Here is a 17,975-nt window from a genome sequence, read left to right as displayed (position 1 = left end):
GTTTAATAGTTCTATATAGCCTTCGCTTCAACCGAAATAATTACTGATTTTTAGAAATATCTAGGCAATATTACGTTTGAGATGAAATTTGTTTGGCCGTAGCTACACGTTTATTAAATAATATTTTTTACTAACAAACTAATAACAATGATAGTAGTATTGCTTTTCGTGTTTTGTTTCAAATGGCGGGGTTCACGTTTTGGCGCTAAGTTGTTCATTTCAACAATTGCAGTTCATTACTTTAATTCCAATAACGATATCAGTTATCTTTCAACCATAATTTGAATTTATACTTATGCAAAAATACCATTGATGCAAGGCAATGTGGCGACGAACCAAATTGTGGCGAAGGTTGTTATTGTGCTCCTGACGGCGGTCTGGAACGCTCGCATTGCGTGTGTGACGAAAAAGAAAAAGATGAGGACTGGGATAATTAGGAATACATCTTAGAGCGATTACGCAATTAAGAATGTAATAACCGAGTCAAAATGAAATAAAAATAATATTCGTTAAACCGACCATAAGCGATGAAATCGCCTTCTTATCTAATTAAGTAGGCCTACTTTATTTAAATTGACCCTTTTAAGCTGAACCTCCATCGTCATTATGTAGAGGGGCAACAATTTCTATGAACAGACAACGACGAAGCGCACCGAACAGTTCACCCTCTTTAGCCGGCCAGTCGGTTTCCAGATATCGAAGGGCCGCTTTACCTTTGACAATGGTGTCAACTGAAACTAACTTTACGAAAACTGTTCCTAATTTAGAGAGGATTTTAAACAATTTGGTAACATTCAAACGAATGCGTTTCTTTTGTGTCCCATTCGACCGAAAGTAGCCCAAATGTGCGATTTTTAATTTAAATTATTTTTGGTCCCATTCGACTGAAGTTAAATTTCAATAAACTACCAACCCCAACCCAACCTAACATTACCTAATCTAACCTAACCTATTGGGATGGGATAATAAAAATATTAGGTCAAATGGGAATTCTATCGAAAGGGACGGTACTTTTTAAACTCAGTAACGAATTAAACTAAACACAGTTTTTAATTAAGCCACGAGCTCATCTATGCAGCAGAAGTCTATAAGTGCGCTCTATAAGTGCATCAATTACTCTAAATATTTAATGAGATCCCTGAGTGGAAGTGACGTAATAGTAAAAAAATAAGCTTTTCCAGCGAGAGCAACATGCCGCAATCTATTTAAATACATTTTATCTCACCTTTTATAAAAAGATGTGTTGAAATGTTCCATGAACTGTTCCTCCAGTTGGACGCAACGAGAGTAAGTGGTCTTTTCCATTCATAATGGACTAGTTATTAAAGAAAGCATAAGTAACATAAGAAATATAATTATTCCACTTAGTATAATGCTAAGTGCTTTTATGATAGTTTTTTTTGCCAAAGACCATATACATCATTAAGTTTCTTAAGACTGACCAAGGAATTTACGATTATTTTAGTTATTTCCCAATTTGAGATTTGAGCGTGTTGTTGCCCATATTTATAGCCATCAAAATAATTTGGCAGTAACTTCGGCAGCAAAGAGAGAAAATAGGAGCTAGTTTCCGGTTACTCAATCACTCTACGACCGACTATCATTAACTGAAATCGTTCAGTGTCATGCTTGTGTTACTATGTTTAATGTTACATATAAAGAAAGTTATTTTTAAACAATTAACGGCTTTTCAGTGTTAACACTAGATCCAACATATTGATTCCAAAACCATTGGCGTTCACTATGCTTTGCCATTGGACTGCCGATCTCTAGATGCATTCCTGAACTATTAATTTGATTTCCTAAATGGTGGTTTTTGAAACCAATCTAGAGATGGCGCTGTAGTGTAAATAAAAACGTTTACGAGCTACGACAGGAATTTGTGGAAGGTGGAATCTGTAGTATATTTTCAACCAAATTATTAACTAGCTCTGTCTGTTCTTGCTAGAAGGGCTATTAGAGCTTTAAATGGCTACTGGCTAGGCTAGGCTAATACCCAAGGCACCACCTTAGGCCTAAGGTCGTTGATGGACCAAATGAGTTTGAAAAGGACGATGCCAATTTTTTTAATGAAATAGATCTTTTTGACAGGTGAAAGATTCGGGATAGTTGAAAAGCCAGCATTAAGTTACTTATAATCAGCTTGATACTGGCCTCGCTGGCTATTTCCACTTTGACAGAAGAGATGTTTGCCAGGCGACATTGGGTAAGCGTGGTGACTATAATTCTTTCAAAGATATTGGTCCTGCTTAAACAGACGATTCAGACTTAAGACCTATTACAGGGTTGCCTGACCATCTGCGGAGATTTTTCCTGACTTAAATTTCCTTATTTGGTCCGCAAAGGTTTCCTATTTGCAAGCGAATTTAAATTTCCGGACCTATAGACCCATATTCAAATTGCCTGACCTTACACGAGCCACGATTTTGCTCTGCTTTGTTGGTAGTTTTAAGACGTTGCATTTCGGGTCACACGCTTAACCAAATAAAGTCGAGATTTATCGCGATACTAGTTAAGAAAATAAAAGCTTTCTTCAAAACTTGTCCATCATGTTGTAAAAATATTTGTCCATTTACAACTTAAGTAACTTGCTTCGGGACTCCCGTTCACCAACAACGTTTTGCAGAAATGTTTATTCGTGTAAATAAGCCTTAAAATTAAAAAAAAAGAGCCCATAACCATTCGTTTTCCAGGGAAAGAAATAATTTTTAGATGTGGCGAGGTTGGTGTGGCCTTATTGCTAAAAGATCCTATATATGTGATAGAAATTAAAAATCGTTAAGAGTTGAACAAATTCTTTTACAAATGATATATATTTCTTCCGGTTTCAAAATGCGGTTTGTAACACAACGTATGAAGTTTAATGAAACCTTTCGCGAAGTAAAAAGAGGGAGTGGGAGAGGGGGTTGAAAATACATTATAAAAATTTTAAATTTTCTCCACTGCAGCGCCGCTGACAAGGAGAGTACCCGAGGTGTTGATTGCCGATTTTGTTCAAAGTCGGGCGTAATGTAGACCTATATGAGATATGAAATTTCCCAAAAGGAAACATTGCACTACCCATTCGTTTTGCTTTAGCAACCGAAAATGTTTTTGATCACTTAAAACGATAAAATCTCCATTTAAAAAAGCATGGGATTTTCTCGGTTTTACGAAAATTTTGAAAAATTTTAAAAATCACGAAATGTGTAATTTGGACCACATTTAGGTAAATTTCATCAAGTTTGGGTAAATTGAAACATTTTTAGGGTCAATTTGTAAAAAATTTTGGGTAAAATAAGGGAAAAATCTTATTTTGGTTGTAAGTGGTCAAAAACCTTTACGGTTGCCATGGCAAATCGAATGGGTAGTGCAACGTCTCCTTTTGGGAAATTTCATACCTCATATAGGTCCACATTACGGCCGACTTTGAACTAAATCGGCAAAAAACACCTCCTTGTGAGTGGAGCGTTTTAGAGCGTTTGTCTATAGAAAGTAAATCGAAGCGGGAAATTCGCGCCAAACCATAGACTAAATATGTCGTTGCTTGTACTATTCCAACTAGTAGGTTATGAAGTCTATTGTGAGACTAGCTCCCAGTAAATATTTTAACGGGCGCCAAGGTAGAGTTGACACCATTTTGGGTCTTATGTCACTTTTGCTAATACAGCGCCTTTGCATTTGAGGGGCGAACACCCCTTTCGATGTATTAGTAGCTGACATGGTTAGATAGAGGGAACTAATACCGATGGAATGAATGCCCAATTATATTTCTATCATGCGCTGTTGAAGGGAATTCAATGTTTAGCGGAGTCCCATTCTGACTTAAACTACCAACGCGAACGGCAGCGCCGAAACTAACAACCTCATAACTACAGGGGATAAGTCTAAAAACGGGAATTTTGTCCATTTGAACTGCCAATGCAACGTTCAACAAGACAAAAAGGACATGGAAGGCCAGAGAAAGGTCGAAGAAGAGCTCTTCAGCATCCACAAACAGCCACCGACAAGATTTTATATCAAAACGACGTGTTATAATATAAGCCTTTTTCAATTATTCAAGTTAGTTCACTTCAGTGCACGGAAAATTAATCTTACTTATTTCGGCACGAATATCGTAGATGTGTAATATTCGATAGCTACGAAATTAAACTTGATCCTGATTTGATCAAAATTATTAAATACAAACGTATGTGTCTGGTTTCTTAAGTCTTTTAAACTTAACATACGATTTCAACCCTCCAATACATTCGGATAATTAGAAATAAGAATTTTGGCAAAATAAGTTCAAAATTAAATTAATTTGCAATTGCATATTGATAAGAATGCAACAGTAAATTTTTATTAACCGATATTAAATGCTTCTGAGTAAAACGTGTAGTTAAAACCTATAATAGGATATGTGTCCTTTTTCCGTAAGTTGGAAACTACGAAGGTAAGTTCTGTTAATTTCCATCCTTATAAGCATAGTTATTAAAGATAATTAGTTCTAAGAAAATAACTGCCTTCCAGTGTAAATTATGTTGAAATTACAGGAAAATAACTGCCTTCCAGTGTAAATTTTGTTGAAATTGCAGGAAAATAACTGCCTTCCAGTGTAAATTATGTTGATATTACAGGAAAATAACTGCCTTCCAGTGTAAATTATGTTGAAATTACAGGAAAATAACTGCCTTCCAGCGTAAATTATGTTGAAATTACAGGAAAATAACCGTCTTCCAGTGTAAATCAAGTTGAAGTTATAGGAAAATAACTGCCTTCCAGTGTAAATTTTGTTGAAATTACAGGAAAATAACTGCCTTCCAGCGTAAATTATGTTGAAATTATCGGAAAATATAGGATACATTCCATTGAAATTAAGGGAAAATAAAGGATAAATTCCATTGAAATTACAGGAAATTATACGATAAATTCCATTGACATTACAGGAAAATATAGCATAAATTCCAATAAAATAACATTTAAATATAGAATAAATTTCAATAAAATTACAGGAAATTATTAGATAAATTCAATTGAAATTACAGGAAAATACAGGATAAATTCCAATCAAATTACAATATAATATAAGATAAATTCCAATCAAATTACAATATAAAATAAGATAAATTCCAATAAAATACAGGAAATCATATGATAAATTCCATTGAAATTACAGAAAAATTTACGATAAATTCCAATAAAATCACATTAAAATATAGAATAAATTCCAATAAAATTACAGGAAATTATATGATAAATTACATTGAAATTACATGACCATATAGGATAAATTCCAATAAAATAAAATTAAAATATTAAATAAATGGCAATTAAATTATAGGATAAATTCCATTGATATAACAGGAAAATATAGGATAAAATCCAATAAAATAACATTAAGATATAGAATAAATTTCATTGAAATTACAGGAAATTATCGGATAAATTCCTATAAAATATAACAGGCTTATTCACACGAGCCACATAGTTGTTAAGTGAGCAGCTCCTTGAGAATGGAGACTATATTTCCACAACGAGTTGGTCAAGTTTTGAAGAAATGCCGTTTCTTCTGCCCGAGGCTTAGTGACCAATATCTACCTTTATTTATAAATGGACATATTTTGTAGTAGGAATAACGCTGCAAATATATAACCTTTATTAAAATAAAAGTAAAAAAACGCCAAATATCGGCACAGAATAAGTCAGGGAAAATCTTCGTAGATGATCAGGGAAACCTGTAAAAGTCACCTCTTGTAATTTGAAAGTGAAAAACCTGTAGCCACCCCGGGGTTAAAATAGCGATGACATGGAGAGTTAAAAATTACACCTTGTAGATATATTAAGCTATTAATGAAACATTTTGAACGGATGAATTAGTATTATTAAATCATCATTTGACAATCTTTCAGCTTCATGCTCCTTCCCAACCAAACCGTCCTAGCTCAAGTTCAACCGTTGGACAATATCGTTGCGTTAACTGTATAGCTAGGTTGAACGATCAATTTTGCCACGATAAACTCGTAAGCCGGGCGTGTAGACTTCACTATGTCGTAAACGGTGTGTCAGAATTTATAGCCCGGTGTACCTTGTAACAAAGACCATACCACCGGAGGTCTATCATCATAGTGCCCTATGCCAGCGTCCACATAGCAAAGAGAGGTGACAAATCCAGCATGGGCAGCAGAACCCTACTACTGATGGTCGCACCTTCGACGCAAGCCACTCAACCCAGCAGAAGGTGCAGCAATGGGCGGACCAATTCCCACTTGGCACACAGCAGTGGGAGTGAGAGTGGATGCTGTAGCAACACAATCCAACACCCTACCTACTTACAAGGAGAGTACCCGAGGTGTTTATTGCTGATTTAGTTCAAAGTCGGCCGTAATGTAAACCTATATGAGATATGAAATTTCCCAAAAGGAGACGTTGCACTACCCATTCGATTTACCATGTCAACCGAAAATGTTTTTGACCACTTACAACCAAAATAAGATTTATTCCTTATTTTACCCAAAATTTGTTACAAATTTACCCAAACTTGATGAAATTTACCTAAATGTGGTCCAAATTACACATTTCGTGATTTTCAAATTTTTTCAAAATTGCTAGGACCCTGTGAAACCGAGAAAATCCCATGCTTTTTTAAATGGAGATTTTATTGTTTTAAGTGATCAAAAACATTTTCGGTTGCCATAGCAAATCGAATGGGTAGTGCAACCTTGGATTAATAATATGTAACATATTATTAATCCAAGGTGCAACGTCTCCTTTTGGGAAATTTCATATCTCATTTAGGTCTACATTACCACGGCCAACTTAGATCTGTTCTCGCTGTACTCGCACAAGAAGGCCCGGCAGCTTGAAACGACTCAATGTTAACGAGCGTATGAGAAATTCACGTTTTACGCGAAAATATTCCGCTTGGGGCGCCAAAATACGGGAGTACCTTCCTAATGCTTTCCTATGGGAAAATATTTTGTAAAGTGGATCACTTTTTCGTAACTTTACCGATTTACGTCATTGCCGAGTTTCTTATATGATTTCAAGTAAGTTTCATTAATAATTTCAAGCCTAATATCGTAATTTTCCATCATTTGGTTCGCTCACAATCTATTTTTGAAATCGGCGATATTTTTAAGGCGAGGAAGCGTCTCCGCATCGGATTTTAAGCCTTGGAGTCGTCTCGTGCGCGTGAGATTTGAAAATATAAAACTGAGAACAGTAAATAAAATAAATAAAACACAGTTTTGCCTCTTTTTTTAACTTCAATTATTATGTTTCAATAAAAAACACGTAATAAACATAATTTAAAATGGTAAAAGTGTGTTGTGTACCGTTCTTTTAAATCTACAGATAAAAATAAAACCGCTGGGTTGTCTTTCCACGAGCTTTCTAACGATCCTATCTTATGTAATCAATGGCTTAAAGCCATTGCAAGGAAAATAGTTTACCAAAGAAAAAATAAATTTGATTTGAGTTGAAAAGTATGTCTAGAAAAAGCAAGGGGAAAAAAGTCTCAAGATCACATCTACTGAGATAACTGAAAACAAGAACACAATTAAAACCGAAGAGAGATATGTCTTATCTCTAATTATATCCGAAAACAGTGAAGAAACTACGATCAATTCAAAAGTTTCTATCATTGAAAACATAGAAGCGCACTCAATTTAAGTATTAAATAAAGAACTTGAGAAGGGTTTTCCTCATAAAAAAAACCACTGAGTAAACCATAGAATATTTATTTATTTATGACAAAAATAATTGCTCATTAAGCCTCAGGTGGGCTTTTAAAGAAAACTGTATATAAACTCAATTCTACAATTTAGAGACTAAACAAGAAAATTGACCAACATAATAATGAGAAACAACTTCAACAAGAAACTGAATATTGTAAATCAGTTAGTTCCCCCTCTTTTGGACAATTTGGTGCACAACATCTCTAAATAATTTGAAAAGGTTAAACAAATCGAATACAAACAAATTAGACGAAAAGTCTTGTACTTTAAATATAATATATATTAGGTGAAATTTTATATATTACATTAGGATATTTAGTATTTAACCCAACAAGGAGTGTTACCCCTTGTGGCGCCATATGGCGAGAAGTTTTTTTTTAACCTTTCATTTTTTTTTATTTAAATGCCCTCAATCCAGGAAGAAAAGTTGTTAATGTTGTTTATTTTTTTTCTTGTCAATTAATCTTTTTTTTCTCTCTAATACCCAATAAAAACTGAAACCCCGCATAACGGGATAAAAATGAAACAAATCGATCTCTCCTAGTAATAATAAACGTAAATAACCATAAGTAAGCCAACAAGAAAATTCAAAATTAAAGTTAGTTGCCAATAAGCCCCTATAAACATATTTCAATGTTTATCAAATTTAAATCAAAAAACAAATTAAAACCCCTAGTTTAAATAAAACCTATAAAATCATAATCATAAATATTAAATTATCTCGTTTTTTAAATGTTAAGTCTATATTTTTCGTTATGTATCCCCTGGACAACATTAATAGAAATGAGGCTGTTTTCATTTTGTATGTACCTCATAATCCTATATTTGAATAATTCTCCATAATATAACATTAATCAAAAATCCCCAATTGATTAAAAATCCTTTAATAAATTTAAATAACTCCTTCGATACTTGGTATGACATGAGTGGTATGCTTAGAAAGCCCCAGAAAAATCCCAGAAGATAAATATAATTTTAAATTTCTAAATATTAAAATTAAATTAGAAAACCCTTAAAACTGAAAAGTTTATTTAAAACCAGAATTTAGAGAAATCTATTCTATTCATTGTCCCACCTTCATGTTATTTTCCCCACGATAGACAATCCGGCGCCCAGAAAAGTAGATAAGAAACCCAGAAGGCCAGATTGCACCATGAAGCGACAGTTCCAAACAGAAGCGAGCGTCCTAATTCCCTCCCCCCCCCCCTTCTCACGCAAACTATATAGCGGCCGACCTCACCCCTGCCTTACAGTGTGAAAGGTCATATTCGGCTCTGGAAAAATCCCCGAAATTTAGTTGCCAAGGACGAAAAATAAACAGTCATCCAAAAGGGGTAGAAACAGAGACCCCTCCAGTATAATAACCACGCCTCCCAAACCCCGAGAAGACGTAACCACCAGAAAAATACTCTACCAAGCCTACACTTTCGACACCCGATTTTTCCACCCCCCCCCCCCCTAAACGGAAGAAGAACAAAACCAGAGAACGCCAAGGAAAAAGTTAGATTCTAACAGGAAGAGTTCCGAAACATAAGCGGAACTAGAAGAGATCCCCAAACCAGTCCGGGCTTAGGCCGCGATATCCCAAGAACGTAGTCCCCGATGTCCCAATAAAAGATGCATAATGCACAACCCAAAAGAGGCGAAATGCCCATCGCGTTTAATTTCAAATGAATCCCAGAATCCAAGAACGTTTTTTCCCGTGATGGAAAAACTATCAGCAGATCGAGTCAACTAAAGGCACCCCTCCAAATCCACTGTCGTCGAAGTATCATAAGCGTGGGCGTGTGTCTTGCGTAATCCGGAACCCCGTAACCCGGAAGCTCCCGTCACCCGGAAGCTCCCGTCACCCGGAATCCCGTAAATCGAGAGCAGCCACGAAGAACCAGATATTCGAGACACCAAGAAAAAGAGCCAGCGAAAAGAAGACCAAATCCCATGACAGCGAAACCGTAACGTTGAAAATTTCCTTGAAAACCCCCCCTTACTATCCCCTGAAACGAAAAAACTACGTTTAAGAATATACACTAATCCACGACAGGTTAAAAGATTGAGTCTAGAGCCCCTAAAACCCTGTTAAATCAATACTCCCCAATAATTCCTTCAATACCAAGTTAGAGTGTTTTGTCAATATCCTGTCCCAAGAACGGGAAAAGCCCCGTGTCGAGAGCCCCGAACAATACCCCTTTATTCCAACCCGTATAAAAGCCAAACCCCCAACCCCAAAAGTATCTTAACAGATTTTTACCTCGCCACGTTATTATAATTTTGAGCTCTCCCAGATAAAAAATATTAATCTTAAATTTAAGCGCTTCACGCAAGTTTTTCCCTTCTTTTTTATTAATCGCCCCCAGTTTAAATATATAACCATTATCATGGCAACCAAGTATCCCGAGGATACACCAGATTTGTGTCAGAAATCCCCTTTTTAATTTAACTTTTTCGCTTATATTGTGTATTATTATTATTATTTTATCTGTCAATAAAAGCATTTCAATCGAGAATTTCATTGAGTAACCTAATCACTGTCCGCTATCATAATCGATTTAGGCGCGGGGCGAAGGTCGTAATAGGAGATTTAATATATAACATAACTAGGTGATTTAATATAATACATAGCTAGGAGATTTAATATATAACATAACTAGGAGATTTAATATATAACATAACTAGGAGATTTAATGTAATATAAAAGTTATTAAATTTTATTTTAAAGTTTAAATTACTTGGTTGAATTAATTACAAAGTTCCAGCTGGGAGGCACCGTATAGGATCTTCGAAATTTGCAATTTTGGATACGCGCGAGACGACTCCAAGGCTTAAAATCCGATGCGGAGACGCTTCCTCGCCTTAAAAATATCGCCAATTTCAAAAATAGATTGTGAGCGAACCAAATGATGGAAAATTACGATATTAGGTTTGAAATTATAAATGAAACTTACTTGAAATCATATAAGAAACTCGGCAATGGCGTAAATCGGTAAATTTACGAAAAAGATTCGGAAAAGCGATCCACTTTGCAAAATATTTTCCCATAGGAAAGCATTAGGAAGGTACTCCCGTATTTTGGCGCCCCAAGCGGAATATTTTCGCGTAAAACGTGAATTTCTCATACGCTCCTTAACATTGAGTCGTTTCAAGCTGGCGGGCCTTCTTGTGCGAGTACAGCGAGAACAGATCTAAGTTGGCCGTGACATTACGAACGACTTTGAACAAAATCGGCAATAAACACCTCGGGTACTCTCCTTGTTAGGTAAGGAGTCAAACCCTTTGGAGAGAGCTCCTAAAGGAGAACGACGGGCATACAGCAGCCCAAGTAACCCGGCACAGCTGGCACCGGAGATCCCGGTGTGACCCCAAAAGGCCGGGAAACCGGACCGCCGTGCCCTCATACGGAGGCCCACCGCCCCACAGCAGGCTACCCAATCCGCCGAGGCGGCCAGTTTGCACGGACCCTCTCCGTTAGCCTGAGCCGAAGCCCAGTATCCAGCCCAAACCTGACCGAAGGCTTTGTCGTTAACAGGCTTACAAGTTCGCGATACAAGATTTCAGGTGCGGCATTCACGTCTGTATTATTCCACGGCCAACTTTGACACTCACGCCATAGCGGCGAACCAATTCGTTGAAGTTTCTATGTTAACCTACGAACAAAAATATCTCTCAGCGGAATATTATTTTTAGATTTGCTTTTGCATTGAAACCAATATAAAAATGAGCGTGGCACCTTGGATGAATAATAAAAGCTAACGCTTACTGGATATTTCACTCGTACCTTCGTCAACGCATTCGCGAGGGGAGGGGAGACAATTTAGTTAGACAAGCCTCGCGTTTCGCCAATTCCACCGGTTAGGGGCCCAGGTATGCTCTTCCGCTTTAATAAAATCAAATGAGACTGCAATCTCATTGGTTCTTAAACATTACGTTTTTCGACGCGATTTAAGCTGCTGCGAGGACGCAAAAAATAGGACCACCTCCTCTCCCCCTTAGAGTGATGGGGTTAGGGCATCAACGTGTGCGTCGATAGTCTCCACATACGCATTCTACATGAGTTTAAATAAATACATTCTTGGTAGAATATAATAAAATATTTATTTATTACGGGAGACTGTAATATTTAAATATTAATAAAATAAAGTTTAAAATACTTAAAAATTTTCGAGGGTGATCTGCGTTGGGACACAACGTTTCGGAACTTACTTAATTACAATTAGAATTGAAACGCGCTTACTTATTAACCTTTTTGATAGTCGTAATGACGTCATGTTTCGATAATAGACATAAATACAGAGTAGCGACACAATTTGTTTTTGTTAAACTATCGTTTGAAATACTGAACTATCACTTTCGGTTTAAATACTGAACTATCGCTATCGCTTGAAATACTGAACTATCGCTATCGGTTGAAATACTGAACTATCGCTATCGGTTGAAATATGGAACTATTGGTATCCGTTGAAATACGAAACTATCGGTATCACTTGAACTACGGAACTATCACTATCGGTTGAAATACTGAACTATCGCTATGGGTTGAAATACTGAACTATCGCTATGGGTTGAAATACTGAACTATCGATATGGGATGAAATACTGAACTATCGCTATCGGTTAAAATAATTAACTGTCGCTATCCGTTGAAATACGGAACTATCGCTATCGATTCAAATACTGAACTATCACTATCGATTGAAATACTGAACTATCGCTATGGGTTTAAAAAAGGAACTATCGCTATGGGTTTAAAAAAGGAACTATCGCTATCGGTATCGCTTGAAATACGGAAATATCGGTACCGCCAGGAGACATGACTAGGAGTTGACAGCGGTTGCCGCGGTGAATGGACCCTGGTGTCGTGAACACAAATAACCGTTTTTCCCAATTATTCCCATTTTCTACCCACCCCTCGAATTTCTCTCTGGCGTTTTCTTTTTTTCCGGCCGTCGCGTAGTTACTATACTATCAACATTGCGCCCTCTAGGAGAAGAAACCCTTATCGTGGGCTCACGCTGAGGCGGGTCTACAACCCAGTCAGCAGGGGCGTAGGAACGTTCTAGAAGTTGGAGAGGGCAAAGAGAAACGAAAAGGGATCTAAAGAATGGTTTTTAAATTTTAATGGAGTGTAGCTTCTCCGAGTACATGTGTAATTTTTACTTCTATGTGAATTGGTGGGAAAAGACTGAAAATTAAACACAGCTGTGGTTGTATAACCTTTATATGCGTTTAAAATGAGCATTTGAGCCTTTTGAAGATTTCGACAGACCAAAAAGTTGGAGGGGGCAATAACATTAGTTCCCACTCCCAGCAAATTTCTAGGGAGGGACATTGCCCCCTGTCCCCCCTGGTTCCTACGCCCTGCCAGTCAGAACTGGTTTTTTCTTCAGCGGTAGTTCCCTCAATCCTCGCTAGAGAGCGTCACTAAAATATTTCATCTCGGGTCCGTCTCCGAGACTGGAGATACCATGGTTTGGGGGGTAAAGTTTGAGAAGGGAAGACAGGTTTTTCGTTAACAGCGCGCGTTGGGAAAAGCAGGGCCAGCGTTAGGGGGGTAAGCGGGACAAAATACCCCGGGCCCGGGCCTCTGAAAGGGGCCCTTTGAAACGGGTGCCTAACTAAAATTTTCTGATAGAGCCAGCCGGAGGGAAAAACTCCCGGCTGTGAACTCCTGGTCTCCTGGTATCGCTTGAAATACTGAACTTTCGATATCGGCTGAAATACTAAAAATATAGCTATTGGTGGAAATAGTGAACTATCGGTATCCGTTAGTTTATCGCCCATCGGTTTTAGAGATCATTTTTAAATAAACTAACTCTCCGGAATTTCTGGGGTCTTCGATTCGTCTGATTTCTGAACCAGACAACTTTGTTTTGTTCAAGTTTGTGATATTTATTTAATTGTAATTTACCGTGACAAACCTCGTAAGAAAGGTTGAAAAGTGTAATAAAAATAAATTGAATGCCTTTCGTTACTAATAAAACTTCGCTGATCATTTGTCGGTTAAAAGTGTAAATGTGGTGGCTGTCTGCAGACTTCAGATAATAAAGATATGAAAGTGTCACCAATCTAGCTTGCTAGTACAAAACGTTTATTGTAATTTTAATGGAATTAATCCATATATTTCTGTTATTTTCATGGAATCATCCAATTTTTTACTGTAATGGTAATAGAATTTATCCTTTTGTCCTGTTATTTAAATGAAATTTTCCTTTATTTTCCTATATTTTCTACTAATTTCAATGAAATTTATCTTCTATTTTTCTGTAGATTCTATGGTATTTATTCTAGGTTTCCAGTTATTTTAAAGGAATCCATCTTATATTTTCCTTTAATTTAAATGGATACCATCATATTTTTTCCGGTATTTTTTATGGAATGTATCCTATATTTCCTGTAATTTTTATGAAAATTATTCTTTATTTCCCTGAAATTGTCTTGAATTCAGCCTATAATTTTCCTGTAACTTTAATGAAATTTATCTTAAAGTTTCCTTTAATATCAATGGAATCTATTATGTATTTTCCTGAAATTTTAAACAATTAATCCTATATATATTGTAATTTTATTGGCATTTATCCTATATTTCTTGTAATTTTAGAGAATTTATTGTATATTTCCTGTGATTTTAATGTAATTTATCTTTTTTCTGTAATTTTATAGAAGTTATTTATATTTTCTGTAATTTCAATGGAATTTATCGTAAATTTTCCGATAATTTCCATTGGAATGTATCATATTTCCTATAATAACAATAAACTAATGGTACATTATCCTATTTTTTCCTGATATTGTAAAGAATGTTGTTCTATATCTATCGTAATTTTCCTAAAATAACCAATAAAAACCTTTATTATTTTCTTTTTTTTTTCTTTAAATTTTTTTTAGTTTATAAGCTAGGCTAGACAAATACCCAAGGCACCGCTTCATGCCCAAGTTATCAAGTGACTTTTAATATATTTTATTCAGGTAACGATGAGTGGTGTTTGTTGAGTGGCTAGCAGTGTCACCTCGCAGCAAGAGGAGCCGGGAATTACACGAAATTGTGTGGAAAATTCCATTACAATTTCAAAAAACATAGGATGAATTACATTGAAAATGTTGTGTAATTAGAGGAAAATATAGGATAATGAAATTAAAGGAAAATATAGGATATTGAAATTAAAGGAAAATATAGTATAAACTCCTTTGAAATTTCAGAAAAATATGGGATAAATTCTTTTAAAATAACCGGAAAATATAGTATAAAAACCTTTAAAATTACAGTAAAATATAAAATATATTCCATAAAAATTACCGGAAATATATGATAAATTCTATAATATTACATGAAAATTGAGGATAACTTACATTAAAATTACAGGGAAATAAAGGTTTCAAGTACTTCTAATATTTAAAATTTACTTCAGAAAATTATTGCAAATTAATAGAAAACTTTAAAAAATTAATGAAATCACGACGATTTCGGCCAATTTAACTTCACTCTGTAAGACAGTTCATTTTGCGGAAACATTCAATGAAGCAATAATATTTCGTGGCGATGAATCTAAGAAACACGTGCCATTTTACGACCGAAGCAAGTCGGGCAAGCTCTAGCCGTAGTAGTCGCACATCAGAACAAATATCGTCGGGTTGATGATGTCATGTAAAAGCTACTAATTGGAGGGTTCCCCCAATTTTGCCAGCAGAAGAAACCTCTCTAGAAAATTGTTTTTGGGAGTAACTGCTAAATCAAAGACGTGGAATACGAACTTAAATGGCTTTTTATTGTACCATTCTGCCTTAAGCCTTGGTTTAGCTGTACGAGATCGATATGGAGAATTTCAATAGCTTATTTGTCCCCGCATTGAAATTTTACAGAAGACTAAATTGAATTCTAGTAATTGCGCGTAGAGATTAAATGTAGAGAATACGTCAATTCAATAACAAACGCGAGTCACTTCATTACACCTATCAGAATGCAAGATAGATTGGTGAAAAACGTTGAAGACTAAATGCAATTAACGTTTAGTACGAATAAGATAGATTGGTGACACTTTGCGAATCTTTATAAACAAAAGTCTGCAGACAGACATCACATTTACACTTTCAAGCCACAAACGATCAGCGAATTTTTCTCTACAACAAAAGGCAGTAAGTTCATTTTTGAAACCCTTTTCAACCCATCTTACGAGGCTGGTCGCGGAGAATAACACATAAATCAATATCACGTTCTTGAACAAACAATTGTTTCAGATAGAATGAAATCTTCAGTTGTGACTATTGCTTAAATTTTGTTGACCATCTGCCTTAATATGGTGCAAGCATCGGATGTTTCGACGACCACAGCTAATCCGGAGAGTTAGTTTATTTTTGGTAGAAACGATAATCTCTAAAACAGGCGGGCGATAAACTCAGTATTTCAACTGATATAAATAGTTCAGTATTTCAACCGATAGCGATAGTTAAGTATTTCAACCGATAGCGATAGTTCAGTTATTCAACCGATATCGATAGTTCAGTATTTCAACCGATACCGATAGTTCAGTATTTCAACCGATACCAATAGTTCAGTATTTCAACGGATAGCGATAGTCCTGAATTTTAACCGATACCGATAGTTAAACAAAAACGTGGTTTTAATTATAAATTTAACAAATTTGATCTAAGAAATATATATTTTTATATTAAAGGAGCTAATTATTTGTGGACGGACTTCCTGTACATGTACTAATTTAAAATAAATAAAATTTAACCACTATTGCACAGTAAAAACATATTTATTGCTACTACAGCTGTTTCGGCTCCCTTACCGGAGCCGTCGTCAGGTAGATACAAAATGAACAAAAAAATTGCTCATTTAACTTAAAAAACTATGGACCTAAAAAACATTGTTTCTCGTCTCCTACGTCACATCTTTCTCTTTTTGTTCATTTTGTATCTACCTGACGACGGCTCCGGCAAGGGAGCCGAAACAGCTGTAGTAGCAATAAATATATTTTTACTGTGCAATAGTGGTTAAATTTTATTTATTTTAAATTATATTAAAGGAGCTGATACTTCATGGATATTTAAAAAATATTTATTAACATTTTTAGGGATCTTTCAGACCGTGGTCCTTCGTCAGCCATTACCTCATTGATAGTATTAAAATAGTTTGGTTACAACTATAAATACTGAATACTTTAACAAAAAGGGAATATATAGTTTAAAGTTTTACACGCTAAATTTTTATTCTACATTGTACGCTCACTCGCTCTTCTTCGCTTCAACTACAAAACGTTAACTGAAACCAAAACTTTCTTTCGGCGAGAGGAGCCTTCTCTCCGGTTTCTGTCCCTGCGCTTCTGCAGTACAGACTTTGCGACACCCCCCATTCCTCACTTAGTCACGGCCTAATTGCGACCAGAAACGTCAAACAAGTCGGCCCAGGCCGTAATAGTAGTTCCACATCAGTGTATTCGAGTAGGCAAACCCATACACCCTTAGTAGACAAAGGTAGGCAATTTAATACAAATGGTGTTGAGGCTACGTGATTTCCAATCGTTTGATATAAAAATTGCCATCCTTAGTTAAAGAGTGGCCACCGCCCACCCTCAGGATACCCGGGTGGGCAAACCAATACAAAAGCTGTTGAGGCCATGCGATTTCCTATCGTTAGACGGAAAGTATCAAAGGTGAAATCTTAAATCTTCTTGAAACCGATTTGATCCAATCAAGAGTGATTCGTGAATCAGTCCATTGAGTTATCTTGTCGCCTGGGAGCGTAAGAATTTCGTTGACTCTGGCGGTCAGCTTCGCCGCTAGAAGCGCTCCCATCAATTCTAGACGAGGTAAACTCTTTCTCTTCGCTGGCGCAATCCGCGCTTTCGACAACAACATTTGTGTTGTGACTTTACCGTACGCGTTCGTTCCTTTTACGATGATAATCGCTCCGTAGGCGTTCTCGCTCGCGTCCGAAAAACCGTGAAGTTCGATATGTTTGACGTTTGACTCTTTCTCGTCTGAAAAGCAATATCTCGGCGTCGAAATGACTCTTAAGTCTGGTAGTTCCGCGCACCATTTTTGGTGGTAAAATAGCGTCCCAATCGTTCTCGCGCGTTTTCACCCAGATTTGTTGAAATATCAGTTTAATTCGGATCGTGAAGGGGGTTATAATCCCGAGTGGATCAAATATCCGCGTTGCGGAGGAGAGAACGCAACGTTTTGTTGGTTTCAGCTTTTTGAAATCGTTGATTAGCGTTTGTTTGTCGAACGTAAATAGGTCTTGATCCGGAACCCATTTCATTCCCAAAATTTTGGTACATT

General features: G+C 36.2%; 1 long non-coding RNA gene across 2 annotated transcripts in view; it reads left to right on the top strand.

Moving 5' to 3' along the window:
• LOC149958602 (uncharacterized) overlaps window positions 1-17,975 on the top strand; it is a 194,975-nt gene that overhangs the window by 109,034 nt on the left and 67,966 nt on the right. Inside the window, exon 3 of one of the 2 annotated variants that reach the window (XR_016478538.1) lies at window positions 15,700-15,821. The exons of the other annotated variant lie outside the window; for it this stretch is intronic. This is a non-coding gene — a long non-coding RNA (uncharacterized LOC149958602). The remainder of the gene's footprint in view (window positions 1-15,699; window positions 15,822-17,975) is intronic. 2 annotated transcript variants of the gene reach the window in all.

The sequence above is a fragment of the Leiobunum rupestre genome, chromosome 2, assembly GCF_980474605.1.
Source record: "Leiobunum rupestre chromosome 2, qqLeiRupe1.1.hap1, whole genome shotgun sequence".
Classification (NCBI taxonomy): Eukaryota; Metazoa; Arthropoda; class Arachnida; order Opiliones; family Sclerosomatidae; genus Leiobunum; species Leiobunum rupestre.
Note: the sequence above shows the minus strand (reverse complement) of the source record. Positions and strands in the feature narration are given on the sequence as shown.